At 41.5% G+C, this 22,918-nt stretch overlaps 1 protein-coding gene and 1 long non-coding RNA gene across 2 annotated transcripts in view; one reads left to right on the top strand and one right to left on the bottom strand.

Annotated features, from left to right (window-relative positions):
- GRIP1 (glutamate receptor interacting protein 1) overlaps nucleotides 1–22,918 on the bottom strand; it is a 310,641-nt gene that overhangs the window by 258,830 nt on the left and 28,893 nt on the right. The window lies entirely within an intron of this gene.
- LOC136556869 (uncharacterized) lies at nucleotides 8,600–10,589 on the top strand. The gene is made up of 2 exons (XR_010783710.1): nucleotides 8,600–8,678; nucleotides 10,386–10,589. It is a non-coding gene; the product is annotated as an uncharacterized lncRNA (long non-coding RNA).

The raw sequence follows: 22,918 nt of genomic DNA, 5'->3' as shown, positions 1-22,918 counted from the left end.
TCCCAACATCTCTATAGGTTGTCAGTCACAAAACCTTTGATATTCTATGTGTGTCACCTATGAAACAAGAATTGTGGTGCAATGTTGAAAGTCTCATTACGTTTTATGGTTTTTTTCTGCTTTATCTATTATAAGGATGCCCTGCACTGAATTAATTTCATTAGAAAGAGACAGAAACAGATAGAAACAGAATGTGGTTGTTACTTTCTTCCTGCCCAAATTCTATCCAGTCACCACTGTCATATTCAGTAATGCATATCAATAACGGAATTATTACATTAGCTATAAAATAACATTCTTTTCAAACAAGTATCAACATACAACATCTTTCCATTAATTGATTATAAAGTGCCTTCTGCTAAAGGCATTTTAAAACATATATAACTTCACAGCTGGGTCTTAAAAACCTGTTAACCTCTGCAGTCCTGTAGTACAACATACAGCTTTAGAGCTAGCTGCTGACACATTATTGGTTTTGACAAAGTCATGAAAGCTTATATTAAACTTCTATTAAAACTTACAGTTTATGACAGATTTGTCAGTTTTCATTTATTTCTAGTTTAGCTGTATCAAATTATCCCAATTTGAGATTTTATTATATGATTTCTACCAAGGGAAAACATATTATCAGGTAAAAATGTTGTAAACTTCTGTGATTCAGTCTAGAGAAAAAGCATCCAATAGACCTTACTATCAGAGGCAAATATGCATACATACTTTATTCACTTGGAATGCCTTTATCCACTTAAAAAATTAATTTCCACATATTCTACATACATTTTATCCATTATGAAGTCAAGCACATTAATTTCCTTCTGTATTTTTAAGTGCATGATACAGATTTCCTTAGGTCAGAGATCCCATCTCCCATCAATTCTGTTTTACTTGCACCGCCACTAATGAGTCTTACAAAATACAGAAGACCCTTCATAAAAATTGCTAAGAAGAAAACAGTACAGCAAAACAAAAATGGTGTAACCCAGCACTAGATAAGAGTCACAAGACTTTCTTACATCCTCTGTCTGAATGGATGCCCAACTTCTTTTCAGCACAGATCTGGGATCAAATGCCTCACCTCCCCAGACACAGATGACACTTTCTCAATTATTTTAGGAAAAATACATGGAGTAATATAGATAACAAAACCTCTATATTCTAACTTTTTTTTTAAGACCACTGTTGTTGACTTGCACCACAGAGAGACAAAGCCTTTCTGCTTCTCCCTGAAAGACCTGTGCTAGCCCAATACATTGTGTCAGCAGCTCTTGGGGTACCCACTGTCCTTAAGGGAGCATCAAGATAAAGGGGCAGCTCCTGGACTGAGACATTCCAATGCCCCCAGAGGAAGGGCAGGAAAGTCCCTTCTTCCAACCAGTCCACCTTTTCCCCCTCATCCTCATGGAAGTCTAAGAAGAAGCGGTGGCAAGGCAACATGAGCACGGGTGTGGTTTCAAAAACAGAGGGTCTCTCGGGGCAGCAGAGCAGCAGGAGCCACCACAGGACCCAGTGGCATATGCAGGAGAAGTCCCCTCCTCAGGCAGCACCAGCAGGGCCAGGAAGCAGTGGGGCTTTCTGGGGTCAGAAGGTCTGCTCAAAGAAAGGGAGCCCCTGAGCTTCCCTCTTCTACAGTAAAAACCTTTTAGCAAAGCACAAAAAGCAGCAGGAGGGAAATCTGACCCGCAGCTGACCCAGAGACTGAGGGCACCAGCTGGAGACGAGGTGCAGGCTAGTGAAAGTGAGGACAGCCACAGGCCAGATCTGGAGATGTAGTTTTGCAGAGGTATCAGTTCTGGTTTTTTCCACCGTTTTTGTTCTTACACATCACAACACATACAAGTCTGCCAAAACGCTTAACTCAGGATTTTATGTCTACACCACTGTAGTGGGTTTGCATTCCCAGGTTTTGCTAGTGGCAGGGGACTACAGGGCTGGTGACTTCTGTGAGAAGCTGCCAGAAGCTTCCCCCATGTCTGACAGACCCAACACCAGACAGCACCAGGACAGACACACTACTGGCCAAGGCCAAGCATGCCAATCAGAGATAGTAGTAATGATCTGGAATATCATATTTAAGGAAAAAAAATTATTGTGAAGAACAGCTCTGTAGACAGCAAGATCAGAGGAGGACAGGCAAGAGGTGTTCCAGGTGCTGGAGCTGATTCCCCTGCAGCCTGTGGTGCAGCCCATGGTGATGCAGCTGTGCCCCTGCAGCCCATGGAGGACCATGAGGATGCAGAGATCCACCTGCAGCCTGTGGAGGACGCCCACACCAGAGCAGGTGGATTCCTGAGAGGAGACTGTGAACCCATGGGAGGCCTGTGCTGGAGCAGCTCCAGGCAGGGACTTGCAGACTGATGAAGGGAAGAGCCCCACACTGGAGAAGTGCCCTGGCAGGACCTTTGACTCTGTGGAGGACTCACACGAGGAGAGGCGTTTTTAAAGAACTGCACTCTGTGGGGGACCAGCTCCAGACCAGTTCATGAAGAACTGTAGCCTTTGGGAATGACTCACATTTGAGAATTTCACAGAGAACTGTCTTTTGTGGGAGAGACGCTGCTCTGGAGCAGGGGAAGGACTCCTCTCCCTGAACAGCAGCAGAACAACCTGTACTGAACTGACCATAACCCCCATTCCATTCTACCTGTGCCACTGAGAGGGAGAAGGTGGAACCCAAAAAAGACAGAGCAGATGGGGGAAGGCGTTTTTAAGATTTGTTTAACTTCTCATTACTCTGCTTTGATTTGATTGGTAATAAATCAATTTCCACAAGTTAAGTTTGCTTTGCCCATGACAGTAATTGATAAGTGATCTCTTCCTGTCCTTATCTCAATTCATCAGCCTTCTGTTATATTTTCTATCCTCTGTCCACTTGCAGAGGGCAGCAACAGAGGAGCTCCAGTGGATACCTGGCATCCTGCCACACTCAAATCACCACAGCCAACAACTATTCATTTATCTTTGGAATAAAATTTTCTGCATCACACAAACACCGTGTCAATTACCCTCTTTAATCACATCACAGAATTACTATTTACATTTAAGCCTATGAAATTATGGGGGTTTTTTGTTTGTTTTTTTGGGGATTTTTTTTTTTTTTTTGAGTGGAAAGGCATTGGGATTTTTTGGTACTTCACCATTTCGAAGACAAAGCAAAATACACCTATGCCACATACTTGCTCTAGCGCATCACCTAAAGGCTCCCAGGCACTTTCAGATACTTCTCTAGTAACACTATAAACTACCAAGCCAAAGACTAAAAGGACTAATTTGGACAGTACACGGACTTTTTTGATCAAAGCATCCGAGATTTCACTCCCTGCAATCTCAGAGAAGGCTCTGTAATTCTTGCCTACCCAACACAATGACAATTTAAATGTGTATTTACCCCTTGCACATATGTGCATTGCAGTAAATTATTATAAGCAAGGTTCACTGCTTCTAATATTCTGATTTGCCCAAATTAGTTATATGGTCACCCCATCTCTTACTTATAACTGTTTAGTTAACACACACTACACCTCTGATTATGGTCACAAATTCAACTTACACAAAGCAAAAAAAGTGTAATGAAATATTAGGCAGTTGCACTCTTCCCTCTTATTACAAGGAAGAAAGAAAAATCCCACTGTAAATAAGGTTTTCAACATAGTATTTGAATCTGACTATTTCCAGCATTTTCTCTTTCAGTTTATGTTAATCATTACTACTATACAGAATTACAAAATATGGTAAGGCCATCTGATGCTTCCTGACCATTAAGACAAAAAGTGAATGCAGTCCTCCATAAAGCAAGACTTAACAGGCCAGCACAAGCCTGCCTCAACAACTGTGGAGTGTATGGATTTTCCTGTAAAGTTTAGGTGATAATTGAGAAAGTGACATTGGACATTATGTACTACCCTGCAGAAGAAAGAGCAGTCAAGCTGGCCACACTTTCCTATATGTGAAAATTTAACATATTAAATGGCAAAAGAATGCCACTGAATTTAAAAAGGATGAAAAGACATAAAGGGAAAAGAAGCACGGTTTTTGAGGCAAAGACTAGCAGAAGGCAACAAAACAAAGGATCCTGGAAAACTAGAGTAAAATATTTAGCCCTTTACAACTTCCCACTCCTTATTTTATACGTACACCTGGCAAGGTGGCATCATTTATTTTCAAAAAAGCATTTGTGAAGACTAGATCTTAAGAGGGGAAAAAACCCAAACGAAAAACCAAAGCAAACATAAAAAACACAACAAAACCCAACCAACCAAAACCCTCAAACCAACAAAACACACACAAAGGAGGAAACTGTAAGCTTAGGCAAATGCGTGGAAGATGACCAGATGTTTGTTAGCTGCTACAAATTCCTAGGTACCCACCAAAGCATCGATAATGGCTTGCAATGCAGACTCAGGAACTGTAGCTCATTTTCCCACATTTCTAGTTTTTCCAAACATTTACAGTTTCAGTTACAGATCAAACTGCTCTCTTGGTAGAACCAAAGGGAAATTTCAGGTGTTTTTATTTATTCAAAGAAAGCTGCTGAACTGCAGTTCAGCCATGCCACTAACAGGGAAGGAGCTGGCTTTCCCCAAGGGCAGCGGATGGATGTACAGCCCCAGGGATCAGGGTGTGGTGAAGCATCAGCAGCTCTGCCAGCCACAGCCAGAGAACTGCCTGACTCCATGTGTGAGTCTGTGTGAGCAATATCCGTTGTGCCAGGATGTCAAAAAAAACAAGCAGTGACTTCGGATGAAAATGTCACATTTTAAATTTACAGGAAAGCACTTTCTTTTAATTAAAAATAATCTTGAACACAGCTTAAGTTCTGCCTAATGGAAAATTAGATTGTCTAAGAGAAAACTAACTTTTGCTTAAAACCAAACAAAAATACTGAACAGAACTTTATGTCTCTACTACAAACACCAAATGGGGTCATTGTGTTCTCATGCTTGACCAGAGACACAGCCTTAAAGAACTGAATAAACTCAGACTCCACCATGTTTCAGTAGCTAATTAAGTTTTACCCTCCTTTTCATTTCTGTTCAGCTTAATTGCTCAAAGGGAACATCCAGAAGAAAGCCATTCTATGAAAATGCTGAATATTTTGTTTTATTGTTGTCTGTACTTTTTGTTACCTTTGATTCTATGACAATATCCCTAACTCTTAGATCTGACAGCAAATCAAAATGCTAAAAATATTACCTTCTTTTTTTCCAAAGAGAACATCAGACAGGATATTAAAACACATTTCATCCCCAAATATGTAATTATCATGTATTTAATATATGACATGCAGAAATAATACTAATAGAAAAGCATCAAAGCATAATTTAATGGTAATTTATGCCATGCTGCAGAATGCTCTCACACTCTCCCATGCCTCTTCTCTAGGTACATGGTACCTGATGAGAAAAGCATCATTCATTATTCCCAGCACACTGTGAATCACCATTAGTTCATTTGAATGCAATACTGAGAAGTTCCACTTCTCCTTGAAATTATGTCACTTCACAAAAGCTTTCTAAATGTGGTTCTGCTGCCAGGCCATCAAACCAAACACTGAGATGCATGGATGCATCTACAACCCAAGTGACCTGAAAGATAACACAGGGTGGGCTTTTGGCTCTACACTAACTATCCTTAAACTGCTTTGAATTTCCCAAATTCCCTTACCAAATTAAGTTACAGTTTTACAAACACAATCAGAATTTTATTTTTGAGGACAAGAATTTTCGAGAACATTTCCTGTGCTTTTATGTATTTAAACTCATATGACCAACAATTTCTAAATCCTGCATGGCTTAGTCTGAGACCACAGCTGGTGGAAACAATGAAAACAGGAATTTTGCAGGTGAACTACTCAAAACACCTGGCTTAATTTTCTCAGACAGCTCTAGCAATTCTGCAAGTGTTACCTCTGCACACTAAACACTCTCTAGGAAAGGTGCAGGAGCCCACACATGCTTTGCAGGGACCAGTGTGTGTGCTTTATAGGAAGCCAAAGTGTACCTGGCCCCAGCAAGAGTTTACAAAATTCCATCCTTGGTTGAGGGGGCAGCCAAACACATGGTCCTGCAAAGCCCAGTCAAATGATAAACCAGAGTTTTCTGCAACCCAAAATGAAAATGAAGTTTGAAGCAGGTCAAACATCTCTAAAATGTCTTAACCACAAATGTGTTATTTAGATGACAACTGAAACAAAGTGCACAAACAAGGGTGTCATCCAAAGCGTTGGCAAGAAATACTGAACAAATGAAATCACAGACCCACCAAACCCACATCACCCTTCAGTGTATTGCCTCTGATGGGATTATGAGGAGAGTTATTCCTCATAAAAGAGAAAAGAAATGCTCAAGGGGCAGATATGGACAGACAGTAAATGAGAGATGGGCAGTCACTTTATGCCCTTCCTTTTGCTGAGGTTTTGCAGTGGAGGGCTTGCCCACCCAAACAAGCAGAGCAAATGTGAGGACCACACACCCTGCCTGCCAGGCTCACGCCCCCATGCCGGTGCGGGTGCAGCCAGCCCCGTGCATGGTGCACAGCACCCCTGCAGGCTGCAGCTCCAGGCAGCCCCAGGGACACAGCACTCAGCCTACACAAGTGTCAGGAGGCCACTGTTCCACATCAGTGCTGCAGAGCTGCTCAGTGGCCTCAGCTTCCTCCCCGCGTTGTTACGGCATGGACAGAAACAGCTTCACTGCTGCAGAGCCAATTGCTTTAAAAGTCAGGAATAGTTCCCAAATGACACAGGACAGTGTCCTTAGGCAAACTAGGAGCAATTTTCCCCATGTTCTCATTCAAGTGCTGTCCTTTCAATAAGCAGACTGGCTTTTTCCAGTGTTTAAAAAGTCATGGCCTAAATATCTGCATGCAGCTGCTACAGCATCAACTGTTCCAGCTCTGCCTCTCAAAAGCTGCTGCCCTGAGTAAGTATTGACAGCCTTCGCCCACAGCGCAGTGATGTGCATCCAGAAAACCTAGAGCAACTAGCTAACATCACTATTACACTTCAACTTCACACCATACCCTACTCGCACCAGCATTCCTTTAGGCCAATAAATGCTAAGCTTGATACCCCAGTACTGCTAGGGTGACTCTATCCAACCAGAAGATAGGGGCACATCTGGTGTAAAGTATTTTTTCCTTGTATTTGCCCTCTGCAGTCCATAAACACATTTTGCTCCCCTTCAACTACAGTTCCTATTTGGCTGTTATAAGTTTCCAGAAGCTGACTTCACATCCCAAGAGATGAAAACTGCTTTACCCTCAAGGAAGAAAGCAATAACAAGTGAAGCTGACTTGCCCAACAGGCATATAAGGTCAAAATAAAGTGTCATATACTAACAGTAGCCTCTATCCAAAAAGCAAGGCTTCCTGTGGCAGCTCATCCACACTATCAAAGCAAATACAGACTGTAAGCATCTCAGGGCACAGGCAGTCCAAAATACATTAATGGTACAGCTACAAAAACAACCTAGTAGGAACAGAATGTGATCTGCAACCTATGATATGTATCACCACAAGTGCACTGTTACCCTGGGGCAAGTCCATTCACTTGGGCATCTATTTATTACACCACAGCCAGCATACTACAAGGCTACAGGAAGCACCCACCAAGTGAAGGCAGACCATAACAGAAAGAGTGAATCAGCAGCATGAGCTTGGAAATTAAATCATGACATATCAATCTGCATGCTGCAACTCTTACCGTACAAGGCAGTGGGACTGGAACTAGATGATCTTTAAGGTCCTTCCCAATCCTCAACATTTTATGATTCTATGATATGCAGATACTACCCACAAAAATTGTGTTTCTTGGTTGTTTTGGGGGAGGTTGGGAGGTGTGGCTTTAGGTCACAGAATAGAGGTAAGAAGACAGGTGTATGGAAAATAAGCAATTTATATTTGACCCTTAATACCAAAGTAGAAAGCATAATTTTTGTGATTACTGAACTGAGCAAATCAGGACGCTGAGGATACTGTAGAGGATAAATATACATGAAATTGGTTTTTTTGTCTGTCTGTTTTTACAAAACAACTTCCACTGGGGAAGCACATTCGTTGTGGCTGACTACTTTTAGTTGATGAAAGGAAGGTTATGTCATTTTCTAGCAGATTATCAGATAGAGAACAGAAATGTTACAGGAAGACTTGCTCTCTTTCTGAAGCTTCAGTTACATAGATCTTCAAGATTTCCACCTCAGCCTGTTTCTGAAGCTTCCAAAATTCTGCTATCAGATATGATGTCTGCATCCAGCATTAAGATTTATATCTGATGATAAAGTACAGACAAAACTCTCAAATACACACTAGCTACAGAAATATGTTTAAAGGTTACCTATTTTTCACCCTCATATAAGAGGTCACTCCCACCAGTAAGTGTCAGGTAACTTTCTATTCTAGACCAGCAATGAAACTATTAAGAAGGATGAAATCACACTGTGGTGGTTTGACAGGAAATGTGTTTTTTGAGATGCTGTGTTTTTGGCCAATGGATATTCAGACTTTAATATTGGCATTTAACCTGACCATTGAGACATGGACACGCCTCTGAGAACACGGAGTTAAAAGCAGAGCTCTCCCCTGGGAGGGCCCTCTTGGGTTTCCGGCGGGAAAGAGTTCGGGTCTCTGCCCCGGCCCAGCTGCTGGCTGGGCAGGGGGAGAGGAAAGCCATGAGGCCGAGAGAGGTAGGCCTGAGCCCGGGGGTGGAAGGGTGGAAGAGAGAGAAAGAGAGAGAGACACCGGGAGCCATCGGGCAGCCCCCCCTGAGAGACACAGAGAGAGAGAGAGAGAGAGAGCCGCTGCCTGGGACTGTAACCTTGAGACTGGATAAACATGGGCCTGTGCTGGCAGCACGGCTGGGACAGAGAAGAGGGGGGGGTTCAGCCGGCCGCTTGTAGGAGCTTTTAACCCCTTTTTGGAGAATGAGAACTTTACAGAACATTGACCTTTTCTAGAAGATAGAGTGGAAGATGAGGAAGGAAATGGGCCAGTGTGAGAGAAGTCTGGGCGAGTGAGAGATAGTAGAAGAATAGAGAAGAATCCTAGTGGGAAGAGATGATGGAGTGGCTTTTGCTGGACTCTTTTTGTATAGCCATAGACAGAACCATGTTCCTTGTGATACAGAGACTGCATTCTAGGGGGAGGCAATGGCCTCAGAACCAAGAGGGTTCAGTGTTGATGCCCCTCGGCCCCAGGGGGTGAAAATATGGGGGGGACAGGTGTCCCAAAGGAGAGATTGTGGGGACAGGTGTCCCAAAGGAGAGACTGTGCCTTTTTGGAACGGAACAGAGCATCCTTAAAAAAGACAACCCTAGAAGCAGTTCTGGTCCATGTTCAGTGGTGAGAGCACTGGACATGGAAAGGAAGAAGTCACGACGGCAGATGTACTCCGGGCGGTGCCACGAGTGACACAGAAACACACGAGGCTTCAGCTGTGTTTCCAGGGGAAGCCCATGGTACAAGAAGGACTCCTCTCCTCTTGATGAACTGAGGATTGATTGTCTAAAAGGTGGTGCTGGACCGAGAGTTGGTGATTTGAGGAACCAAATGTATTGTGTTGGAAATTTGGTGGGGGGAGGAGGGAATGCACTTGTGAAGTTTTCATTTTCCCTGTGTGTGTGTTCCTTTTTATCTGTAGTTGTAGAGTAGTTAATAAAGTTCTGGTTCTTTTTCCCTAAGTAGGAGCCTGCTTTGCTTATTCCTGGTCACATCTCACAGCCGAAACCAGGGAGAAGGTATCTTCATGGGGGCACTGGCATTGTGCCAGTGTCAAACCATGACACACACCTACTTAGGAAACAAAACTCTCATGTTAGGGACAATCCTTCACTACACCCATGAGTTACGATCTTAAAGTACTATGAAGTTTTCCTGTCACTCTGGAATAAATTGAATTACTCAGTTTAAGAACTTCATGTAAAATCCTTTTTTTTTTTTATTATCTATATGGTTTACAAAGGAATTCAGCTTATTTTATCACATTATCTGCCCACGCACTCTCTAAGCCTGTTGACTGATTCTAGTTTAATTCTACAAGGGACAAAAACCCTTCAAAATAATTATGCTTCCATAAATTTAACAACAATCAGCTGCTGGAAAGTGTCAGTACCTGCAGCCTCCACAGAGCAACGGAGGAGCTGCTGCACAACCTGTTAAGTGCTGGCATCATCTGACTGCCAGTCACTGGCTGCTGCACCTGCCAGCTCTCATAAAAGGCGCAGGTTTCAGGATGCAGCTGGGAGAAGTTTTTGCCCTATTCTGGACAGGAGTTTGGCAAGGGAAGAAAGGGGCCAGAACGGTTAATGTGCTGACAATTAATGAAGTCAGGCTTCATTAGTTTTTATGCTCAGCGATCCAACTGCTATACTTCATGATTGTTATTTGCTTTTCAGAATCACAAAGTGCGTCGGATTGGAAGGGACCACAGTGGATCATCTGGTCCAACCTCCCTACTCAAGCAGGATCATCCCAAAACACATTGCACAGGATTGTGTCCAGACAGTTCTTGAATAACTCCAGCAAGAGAAACTCCACAACCTCTCTGGGAAACCTGTTCCAGTGCACAGTCACCAGCACAGTAAAGTTCTTCTTCCTTATGTTCAGGTGAAACTTCCTGTGCATCAGTCTCTGCCCAATGCCTCTTATCCTATTGCTGGGTACCACTGAGAAGAGCCTGGATCCATCCTCTTGACACTCTCCCTTCAAATACTTGTAAACATTGATCAGGTCCCCTCTCAGTCATGCCAGAACATGAACAGGCCCAGCTCCCTCAGCCCTTCCTTGCAAGAGAGATGCTCTCATTCACTGGCTTTTTCATTCAGGAGCCTGTTAGCCATGACAAGACAGCATCACTGAAACAGGAGGTCACTAAGTCCTACCACATAGATTCTGATATGCTTAAAATCTCATCCCATGCTGAATAATGGAGTGATGAGATTGACACTCTTTTTTCCTCCAGTGCTTCCAGCAGCTGGCAGAATAGAGCACACTGGAAATCTGCCAGAAGCAAAGCCATGATTTATTTGATGGTGTTAAGATGTTCATATATGAAAGATGTAAAGAAGAGAGAGATGAAACTCAGGTAGTGGAGAAAGGAGGGGAACAATACATAATACAGAACAGCCACATTAAATTTGCAGGTCAAAATTTCTGGGTGCACAACAAATTAGATCTAGAATGCTCAGAAACAACATATATGAAAATTGAATAAAGCTGTAAAGACACACAGTAACTATGTATTCCTTTTCCTGGGGGAAAAAAATTTGCACAATGTGTTTACTTCTGTAGTTCAGAAACAGCTTCTGTATGTCAATCTGTAAACACAGTCTATAGAGTAAAAACAAATGTTTGAAAGTTTTTTAAATGATACAAAATGTCCAAGATCATCACTGCTTCTGGAGAGGGATTTATGATACCACGACTATTTGTCCTACAGTACTGAGACAGTAAAAGGGACAGGCCTTGTGCTCAGGACAGCACCAAGGAAAGAAAGTTATCCTGTTTAACCTGAACCACAAAAACATTTCCAACCTGGGTTGTTGTACTGCAGCCTATTTATCATCATCTTTATCCAGATATGTCAGTAGACTTTCCCATCATTTTCGAAGATTTCATTACTCTGAAACTGTAAGAAAACAATGGCATTTCAGCATATGGAGAACAATGCCCAGCACTGCAGGGACCAGCAAAATCCATTCCTCAAAGATTCAAAATGAGGATGAAAGGAATGAGACAAAAAAGCTGCTAGACTTAATAGTAGAAATAGGTGATTTATCAGAAGCTGAGAACCAGAGAAGAAAAAAATTTTAACAATTAAAAATAAAATATTAAATAAAATCAGCAAGCATCTTCTAAGAGCTCAGATTTATACTGCCAAGGTTTGCAGGAAATCAAATGTTTTGAGGAAATCATGGCAACACAGATTCAACTATACATGTCAGTTTTCTCAATCTATTATTTCTTTGCTGTGCATGCTGTGAGCTCTGAAAGCAGACATATTTATTTACTTGAGAGAAATCGTATGGGTTTGCCTAACTCACACGTTCCACAGGAAATAGAAGAACATAAGTAACAAACTCTGCTGAGTCAGCCAGAATACCAACCAGTACTAGAGACCAAGCACAAGGCTTCTCTGACCTGCTAGAGCCACAGTTATCTGTCAGATGTGTGGTGAAAGCCATCAGGTTTTCCACTGGAGGGACTAGTACAGAGCAGTGGAGAGGAGCAGCAGCCTTTCCTTCCCACTGAGCCCAGGGTAGCAGGATCTGTAATGCCCTCTCCTCTTGCTGTGATTTCTGAGATTTTGCTAACAGTCCCCACAAAATCACCACTTCACTTCAACCTAATTCCAAAATCAGGACAAAAAAGCTCCATGGGCTCTTGAAACTGAGCTGCTAGAAAAACCACCTCAGAAAAAAACTGCTTTTCTCTCTTTTTTAAGCCAAGGTTTGTGATCAAATGCACATCAGATCAGTAGCACATTTGTCAAATAAAGAAGAAAAATTGCACACACAGTACTACTGCAACTGGGACAAAATATGGCTGAGTTCTTCTAATAAGAATTTTTCATTAAAAAAAATCCAGAGGATATCCTGATCTGTAACAGGACACACGTTTAACCAAATAATAAACTTGCAAAATACACAATTAATTTTCATTCTTTTTGGTTTTCATTTTTTATGGAGTTTCCCATAAATGGAAGCATGTATAGCCTTATTTTCTGGAGTGGCAAATTTTACCAAAGAAAGCTTCAAGAATACCAGTAGGTGGTACTTGGAAAAGCAAGTAAAAACCAAAGCTGAAACATTACCTGATGCACAAAATAAAATTATAATTTAAAATTTCTCACTTGACATACAACCTTTTATTTTTAAAACAAACATTTAAATAGCCTTTAAAGAAAAATAAGCTTCCATATTAGTGTTTACTACAAGATGAGGGATTACAGTTACTAATTCCAACTCTAAATGAGACTTGATATTGCTAGTTTACATAAACAGATATCCAAGCACTGCGTCATCCAAAAGATGGAAACTATATAACAAAAAGGAAGGAAACATGCCAGGTAGTTACACTGGTTAGTAATTGTCCTGGATCACCTACAAAAGACAGAGGGGAAAGTGTGCGGTAGTGGCAGGAACAGGAGGCTGGGATGAGTGCAAGGAAGCTGCTCTTGCAGATGCCTGGCATGAGAGGGACTTTAGATAGGTTTTATAAACAGAGGGCACCAAGAGACACTACTGGAAACTTCTCTTTGAGGAAGAAAGCTCTTAAACTCCACCTATCTTATAAGCATCATACACATCACTGCTTGTTGTCATCTTATTGCAAAGTTCCATACCTTCCCGGTGATTTCTCATGGGCAACTCCTTGCAGCACTGACTCCTTCTTCTTCACAGCACAACCAACAAACTCTAACTCTTTCTTCACCCAGCTAACCCACTCTTTTGTAGCACTCTTCTTATTGGACACAGCTGTGGCCTGTGAAGGGCAGACCCGTTCCTAATCTTTGGTGATTAGTACAGCTGCAACTCCTCAGGGATGAGATTGCCTTCTGAACTATTCTCTTACATTCTATCCCTCCACAATTGCTTATCTTTCAAAAGTTTCCATAATGTAAATTGTAATAGTTTTAAGTGACTGAGTAATTTTCCAGTCTATATTTTTTTTCAGCAAAAACCCTAACAATCTTGGGGGGAAAAGAGCTGGGTTTTTATTCAATAAAAACTGGAGATGAAACACCTATAAACCAAACGCATTACCTTTTATCTTCCAAGTACTATGTAAAAAGCAGAAGCTACTTTGCAATAAATCAAACATGAACCCAAGAGAAAGTGTCTACTACAGTGAAATACCATGTTATATTTAATTTAGACTGGGTTTATTATTTCTAAGTGAACTATTAGTCAACAGTAACATTTAGAAAGCTGTATTTACTAGTGCATTCAAGAGGAGAAGCAGGCTAAGTTTCCAGGTAACTACCTCTCTCAAGGAATTCTAAGTTATTTAATCAATAACTCTGTAAAAAGCAAATTAAATCTATCAGGCACAGTGTGATAAGGCAAGTATTGACTCAAAAGTTTTTTAGAAAGCCGATTATTTCTCACATTCAATTATAAACAGCAACACCATATACATAGATCACATGACAAATGTGCTGGAAAACCTAGTCCTATAATTAAGCAGAAGACTAATTATTTATAAAAAGCATTTGCTCATTTACTAGATACAATCTAAACTTCATGGTCCATGAAGCATGATAGTATTCAACTGAATATGCATGCAGGCAATAAAATTTCAGGTCCTGACTGAATTCCAACTGACACAGGGCCACCTCAATATTAGAAAAAATAGATAGAATGTAAACAGATAATTCAAATGCATAGACAATAATGAAAGATTTGTCATTCCAAGCAAAACTCGGAATTCCTACTTCTTACACTTGACTCTGTCTTATAAGTGCAATAATTAGTTGAGGTCCTAGGGAACGGGTTAGACTTTATGATATTCAAGGTCTCTTCCAACCTTGTGATTCTGTTATTCTGTAATTTTTAGAGTTAGACTGTGAGGAAGTATATTTTCAATCCATTACATAAGGCAAAACGGAATTGCCGATAAAGACTACTCAGTGATTACACATTCCTGCGCTGCTTGCGCTCCATACCAACCATGCTGGCTGGCTGCAGCTGACCTGGTCCCATGCACCATGCTGAAGAGACAAGGTTTTCATTCCTGTGGCATTGCTGCACCCCTGCACGATGATCTACAGCCCCTCCAGCCCTCCAGGGAGGGGATTTGCAGCTCAGCCAGAACTGGGATGCAAGGCCATAGGACAGGCTTTATAAAAGCAAGAGCCTTGGGGGAATGGCAGCAGGGTGGCTGCAGTGGATTTTTTTTTCTTCTGGGATTCAGGATGAAACAGGGGGTAAGAGCACGGGGGAGGGATAATGAGCAGGAAGATCAAGGGGGATTGATAGTATATAGAGAGTATGGAAAAAAATGTTGCTAAGGAAGCTTCCCAGGATGCCAGAAGGAACAGAGCTGGCTCTCCTCAGGAAGGCTTCTTCCTTTTGGGACAATGAAATTTCCCCTTAACTTCATAGCAAAAATTGTGTTTTCCTTATAAAGCGACAGGATCGCACATCTGCAATCGGTGCTTAGAGGCAGAGCTCGGTTAAAGTTGTGTGATGCCATAGGCAAACTGTTCTGCATCCCTCAGAGGACACCCTGCACTGCAAACCATAACTCAGAGAATTAATGGCCCTCTTAGTTTCTCTACTTGACAAGAGAGGTGCTGAGCTGCAGCAGGCCTGTAAGGCTGCAGTGTACTGCTCTCCCAGCACAGCCCCAGAGCACGCCTGGGGAAAATGGAGGCCACAGCCTTTGGCTATGAAGATACCAAACAAGCCCCCCATGCTCAGGCTTCCACATTCTGAAATACACAGCAAATCTGTTCAATTCTTCAAAACTTAAATCTTTAAGGATACTTATTTTCAAAATTAAATTTTGACATTTAAATCCTTGCAGTCATGCAGACAACTTCAGAGCAGCTAAACTTATCTAGTTTTCACATTCAAGTTTTAAAATGTCCAGTCCAGGTTATAATTTTAAACCTGAAAACTCTTTACATCATTAATTACAAGAACCTTTTACCATTTCTGCCAAATTCAGGCCCCCCTAAAAATTTCTGCATCCTATGAGCTCAGAGTTGTAGCATTTTAGAGATCAGCTTTTACTATAGTTAGAAGCACCCCCTGACCACTGCCTGAGTGCCTCTCCTCGGCTCAGCAGCTTCCTGGCAAAGGCTGCCACGTTTCTGCAGCACACCTTGGCCAATACGGACTCTGCTGCAGCCACATCCCACAGGACAGGGCTCTTCTTCCATGACAGAAAATCACAGGGGGAGGGAAAGAATAAAGAGATTTCCCTCTTCAAAAGAAAGGATTATTGTGCCAAAAAAAAAAGGTTAAAACATTTCAATGCTTACATTTTTCTAATAAAGATAAATTAACAATTAACTAAAACACTGCTCTACTGCATGCAGAAAGCAGTAGGGTGTCCATTTAATTTTTTAACTTCTGCCAGCAGAGTCATGAAAGACAGTTTTGGGCTGGAAACAAGGCTGCTTCTGGTCCTGCAGTGTTGCCATGACTGCAAGAGGAGAAAGCTGCAGGGGACCAAGGAGGAAATTCCCCCTGAGGGTCTAAGAGCATGATGGAGACTCAAATCCCTCCTCCTGTCCCACACAGTGTCCACTCTATCAAGCATTACTGACCATGGAGGCAGCTTGGGAAGAGATGCAGGGATGCTGGGATGATCCAAGCTGCACCCAAACTGACACGTTCCTACTGTCAAAACAGATGCAACAGGGAGAACTACTATAACATTAAGATCTGTCTTAGACATTTCAGAGTCAAAAATATCATACAGTTGTTACAGGCTACCTTTTATTGTAAATGGAAGTAGTACAAAAGTTTTCAAGACTTAATGACACATAAAAGTACCGATTTCACCTCATGAATCATTCTATCTGACAGCACAGTAAGTGCCAGAAAGCAGGATTTAGTACTCATGATAAACTGTTTGGTATTTATATAGATACACATAAGACAAGGAAAAATATCTCAAGGGAAATCTGCACCAAATTGTAAACCACAAGAGGGACATGGAGATTAAAATTCTGGAGGCATTGTGTATTAAACAGGCAGTCTACTATTCAAAAAAAAAAATCAATTGAAGCAAATTCAGTACTTCTACAATTATTATAGCACAATAACTGTCATTTTGAAGGATGAAGGTTGGTTATTTCAAAGGTTTCTATACAGCACTTCCCTGCCTATTTGAAATGTGGTATTTTTAAACTGCAGTATCAGCCAGCCAAATAAGTGTATCAGACACCTTCGAGCAATGCACTTAAATGAGAGAATATTCATAAAGGATTTAGAAAGACATCTCAATTCACTGACCTAAATATTACAAAGCAAATCACCAGAATGTCTTCTACATGCAACTGTGTTGGAAAATTTCAATTACTTCTTATCTTATAATTAAACTACTGGCTTAATACTTTGTATTTCTATGGTACCTTTCACCCAGGGAGCTTAACGTGCTTTACAAACATTATCAGCTTTTACAGTTAGCTGGCTTTTGTGATGAGACACTATATTGCAGACTTCCAGTTTGAGGTTTTATGTTAATTACATACAAGCAAAAGAGGGATCTTGAGTCATACCAGGTAACATAAAGTTCATCCAAATAAACTGAGTTACTGTGAATTCATTAATGAGATAGTCAACTCAGAAAAGCAAGGAGGAAGAGCACACCACAAAACATATCTTCTTTGGATATTTTGCTGCATCATTGCTGCCATTTTTAAAATAGTATTTCTACAGACCTGAAATGATTTTAAAATCTTTTAAAAATTCTATCCTAAATAAAGCTGAAAACATTGACATGTTACTATGTTTGCAGATACCATTCCTTCACTTTGCAAGATATGAAGACATGGATGGCTTTGGGAAATGACAGATTTCATGACTGGACTATTAGATGGATTAGGAATTGGTTGGAGAGTCACATCCAGAGGATAATGGTCAATGGCTCAGAGTCTCAACGGGCAAGTGGTGCACCTCAGTGTTAACCAGTGTTACTTAATACCGTCATTAATGACACAGACAAAGGGATTGAGCGCACCCTCAGCATATTTGCAGACAACACTGAGCTGTGTGGTGCAGTTGACACACCTGAAGGACAGGATGCCATCGAGAGGGACCTGGACAAGATCAAGATATGGCCTGAGGAAATCTCATGAGGCTTAACAAGGACAAGTGCAAGGTGCCATACCTAGGCTGGCCAGGAGGGCCAGGGAGGGGATTCTGCCCCTCTGCTCTGGTGAGACCCCACCTGCAGGGCTGCATCCAGCTCTGGGGTCCCCAGCACAGGAAGGACATCAACCTCTTGCATAGAGTCCAGAGGAGGCCACCAAGATGATAAGAGGGATGGAGCACCTCTCCTGTGAGGGAAGGCTGAGACAGTTTGGATTGTTCAGCCTGAAAAAGAGATGGTTTTGGAGTCACCTAATTGTGGCCTTCCAGTACCTGAAGGGAGCCCACAGGAAAGACGGAGAAAGAAAATTTACAAGAGCATGTAGTGACAGGACAAGGAAGAATGGTTTGAACCTGAAAAGGATTAGATTAAGTATTAGGAAGACATTCTCCAGTGTGAGGGTGGTGAGGCATGGGAACACATAGCCCAGAGAAGCTGTGGATGCTCAATTCCTAGAAGTGTCCAATCCCAGGTCAGAGAGGGCTTGGAGCAACCTGGTCTAGCAGGAGGTGTCCCAGCCCATGGCAGGTGGGCTGGAACTGGATGATCTTCAAGGTCCCTTCCAATCCAAGACATTCTATGATTCAATGATTTCAACATTACACAACCAATACTTCTTTACTGGGTATATTGAATCAGCTCTTTAAGGTTTCATTGCTCCAATAGCACTGTTAAAATCCATGTACTCCAAGATATAAATCACCCTTAAAACACTTTGAATGGAAGTGCTTAAAATGTTAGAAACTGCCACACTGCAGCAACCCACAGAACTCTTTAAATTTCATCTAAAACAACCTGCAGTAATAGGTACCACTACTTGCACTACTTGTGCTCACGCCATGAAGGATAGAACGTAAGTATAGAAGTCAAAGCTCAGCACTTTCAAGAACATAAAATATTTAAACAAACATTTTAAAGTAATAAAAAATATATACATACAACTCACTGCTGCAAGATGAAGCATCCTTACAGGACAAAATTAAAACAGTTTATAAAATTACAGATTCGGAAAAAAGCAGAGAATGAATGGTTAAGTACCAAGTGCAGACTTTCTACAATGGTTCAACCTCAATGTCCACATGAGGTATGGAGTTCAACTTACCTGTGTCCTAATTAGAAGGGGGAAAAAATCTTTAGTGTCCAGCAGGCCACATATTCTACAGACACTACATACTTTTTACTGAAAAACTACTTAAGCAATTTTTTACAGAGCTTTCAATATTTTATTAGGACCATTTATTTTCTTGTCCCACCTGGAAAGCACAGCACTTCATTCTGCTATATGTCCAATACTTACCAGGATTCACAAGAAAAGAAAATAATAGCTAATCCCTTTTTAAAACCTTTTAGAATATGCTAAAACAACTTTTCTGAATACAAAAAGCTGCAGTATTCCATATTCAAGACTTAAGACTCTTTCAAGTACAGTCAAATACTGCATCGCAGCAGAAAAGAAATATTACCTGCCTTTCCTGAGATATAAAATGATAACCTTTTGCCATTTAAGAGCACAAGATACAAGACTCCCCACCAAACCCCCCCAAAAAACCCACAAAAACAAAAAAACAAACAACCTCCCCCCAAACAAACAAAAACCCAAACAAACAAACAAAAACTAAAAACCCACATACAATACCTATCCAAGAAAAAAAAAATCCTAGTGGAGGAATTGATTTTGGAAAAAGATTTCACAATCTGTGGTGAAGAACATTTCCCTTTCATATTGACATTACAAAGACAATACAAAAGAAAGAAGGCATAGAGTGACAGAAAAACAAGCAGCATTCAAAGCTGCATGACAAATAAGTATACAGCAAGTAATTTTGCAAGTCAATATATAGATCTTTTTCTGCTTCACTTTCCTTCCTTTCCATCTGCATTTCACTGTCATTAAATTGCATCATGGCACTTCTGCTGTACCTGATAAAGCATGTACACAAGGGTGCTAAAGGGACTGTAGTGACTTTTTTGGACACATCCACAGTAGTACAGCTACTGCTCCAAAAGGCAATAAATTCCCAGCACACCCCTGCATCATCCACTCCCTCCATTTACAAGACCTGAAAAGATGCAATACTTCCTCCTCATACCAACAAAACATTTCACTTTTTGAAATTGATTTAAGAATTAGTGAGTTTTAACAATGCTGAGGTCATTATTATGGTTTTGAATAACAGTAGGTTAAAAAATCAGGTATTTGCAGTCTACCTGAAACATTGTGACTACAAAACCTTTTCTTATGATCCTCAAACCTGTTACATGAACCAGTTATGACACGTGTATGCTGAACTAATCCAAGTGGAACTATCCTGGAAAAAACAGATATGAAGACAGGTAAGAGCAGTGCTGGCACCAGCCACCACAAAGCAGTCCCTGCCTGGTGTAAGGGAACTGAAAAAGGACAACAGATTTGACAGAGACTGTTAGGGACAATAGAAAAAGAACAAGCATGAAGGCAAACTCCAGCCTTCTCACTTTGACATGCTTAGTCCCTATGGCTAAAGATCACACCACACTTCAAAAGAGCAAAGCAAATCCAAGCAATCTATTGCTTAGATTTAAATCTATTCTGCATCACCATGCTCACTCCTGATGGCAAGTCCTTGGGAGGGCAGCACGCTCGGTGCTGAGCCCCACAGGGCTGCCAGGTGGGCAGAGCTCAGGCAGAGGACCCAGGCCCTCACTGGGATCCACTGCCTCTGCCTCCTGTGCCAGCAAAGATGTCACCAGGCAGGAGGGTGGGCAATGATGTGCTCAAAGCAAGAGAAGGGGCAGCCATGTAGCACAGCAGGCAGACTGTGCCATTTTAAACTATTTCATATCTGCTGACTTCTATTTCTTATGCTACTATAACTGAAGGTTAGGCAATTTTTTTTTCTTGTGGTTAGGTCAAACACATCATCAAAAAGCTTCAAGTAGTTTACATTAAATCCCTTAAATTGTACTGCTGCAAATGATGAGGTTATATGTGGCCTGAAGCAACCATTAAAAAAAAAATTCTCTTTCAGGTCGAGTGGAAATATATGACTCGTTAAGCCAGGGCAAAATCACTTATGGCCTGGAGATGAAACTTCCCTTTTGTCTGAATAAAACTGACATTTCTGTTCCACACTACAGATTCAACAAACAAAAGTTAATTAATTTAGGATAGCAATTCTTTTAATGCTTTTGGCAACATCTTAAACCAGTGAATACAAACTTAAGTATTTAGGATGTTCTGAAGCCTCAGAAGAGTGTGGCAGCTGAGCAATTCAGGATACTAAAAGCAATGCCAATAGCTGGGTCATGGTCTATACAATATTCAGGTTCTTATACCATCACTCATTTGCCAAATGCCATTTGCATCTAGATATTTCTTCTTTTCCAGCTAAGTGATTCATACTGCTGCTTGCTTCCTTAAATTGCTACTGCTGGAAGGATCAGCTAATTTTTTAACTGATGCTCATTTGTTACTTGTGAATTATAGCAGTATGTTTATAACCTCAAATCACCACATGCATTTCATATGCACACATATTAAAGAGACAGAGAGATATAATACAGTAGAAAAACAATAATGTGTTGTAACATTTACCAGTCGTTTGCTAGAATCAGTTCCTGATGAGATGAGTGGACTAATTTCCCCAGAGACAGATCATACTGCATTCTGCATGGCTGCAGGCTTACTGCGCTGAGAACAGCTCCCCCACCAAGGCTGAAGATGTGAAATAACACCTCAAGCTCTAAGCTGGCCTGTAACAAGTGTTTGTGTTCAGTAAAAGTGCTTAGCACCACTGTAGCTAATTCTATGCAAAATATTTCTTAAATGAGATGCATGAAATTTAGCATATAGTTGTATTTTACATTCCAGTAACCGCTTCAACATTTAATGAAAGGGTAGTCTGATTTTATTTTTTCCAATAATGGAGTCAGATTAAAGTCTGGGTTTACAATTCAGTCATGTTGTACCACACCAAATACTTGGGCTTAATGTTCTGCCCTCCTATGAGCTCCCAATTTGAAGTTACATAGTGTAAAGTCACCCTTAGCTTCAATTATTTTTAAAAAGGGTAGAATACAGCTCTTTCTTCCCTACTCTGACCTGCTCCAGCTCCTAAGCACAGGCTCTTGTACATGAGGCACTTGTTAGCACAGAAAGAGCTTGGTTTTGCTCAGAGCTTCCAAGCAGTAATGGCCATGTGTCATGGTTTGACACTGGCACAATGCCAGTGCCCCCATGAAGATACCCTCTCCCTGGTAGCTGCTGTGAGATGTGACCAGGAATAAGCAAAGCAGGCTCCTACTTAGGGAAGAAAGAAAACAAAACTTTATTAACTACACTACAACTACAAATAAAAAGGAACACACACACAGGGAAAATGAAAACCTTACAAATGCATTTCCTCCTCCCCCCACCAAATTCCCAACACAATGCATCTATTCTTCAAATCATCAACTCTTAGTCCATCACCACTCTTCAAACGATCAATCCTCAGTTCACCAAGAGGAGAGGAGTCCTTCTTGTACCATGGGCTTCCCCTGGAAACACAGTCGAAGCCTCGTGTGTTTCCGTGTCACTCGTGGCACCGCCCGGAGTACATCTGCCGTTGTGACTTCTTCCTTTCATGTCCAGTGCTCTCACCACTGAACACGGACCAGAACTGCTTCTAGGGTTGTCTTTTAAGGATGCTCTGTCCCGATCCAAAAAAGGCACAGTCTCTCCTTTGGGACACCTGTCCCCACAATCTCTCCTTTGGGACACCTGATCCCCCCATATTTTTTCACCCCCTGGGGCCGAGGGGCACCAACACTGAACCCTCTTGGTTCTGAGGCCATTGCCTCCCCCTAGAATGCAGTCTCTGTGTCACAAGGAACATGGTTCTGTCCATGGCTGTACAAAAAGAGTCCAGCAAAAGCCACTCCATCATCTCTTCCCACTAGGATTCTTCTCTATTCTTCCACTATTTCTCACTCGCCCAGACCTCTCTCACACTGGCCCATTTCCTTCCTCATCTTCCACTCTATCTTCCAGGAGAGGTCAATGTTCTGTAAAGTTCTCATTCTCCGAAAAGGGGTTAAGAGCTCCTACAAGCGGCCGGCTGAACCCCCCCTTCTTCTCTGT

This window comes from Molothrus aeneus, chromosome 5 (genome assembly GCF_037042795.1).
Source record: "Molothrus aeneus isolate 106 chromosome 5, BPBGC_Maene_1.0, whole genome shotgun sequence".
NCBI lineage: Eukaryota > Metazoa > Chordata > Aves > Passeriformes > Icteridae > Molothrus > Molothrus aeneus.
Note: the sequence above shows the minus strand (reverse complement) of the source record. Positions and strands in the feature narration are given on the sequence as shown.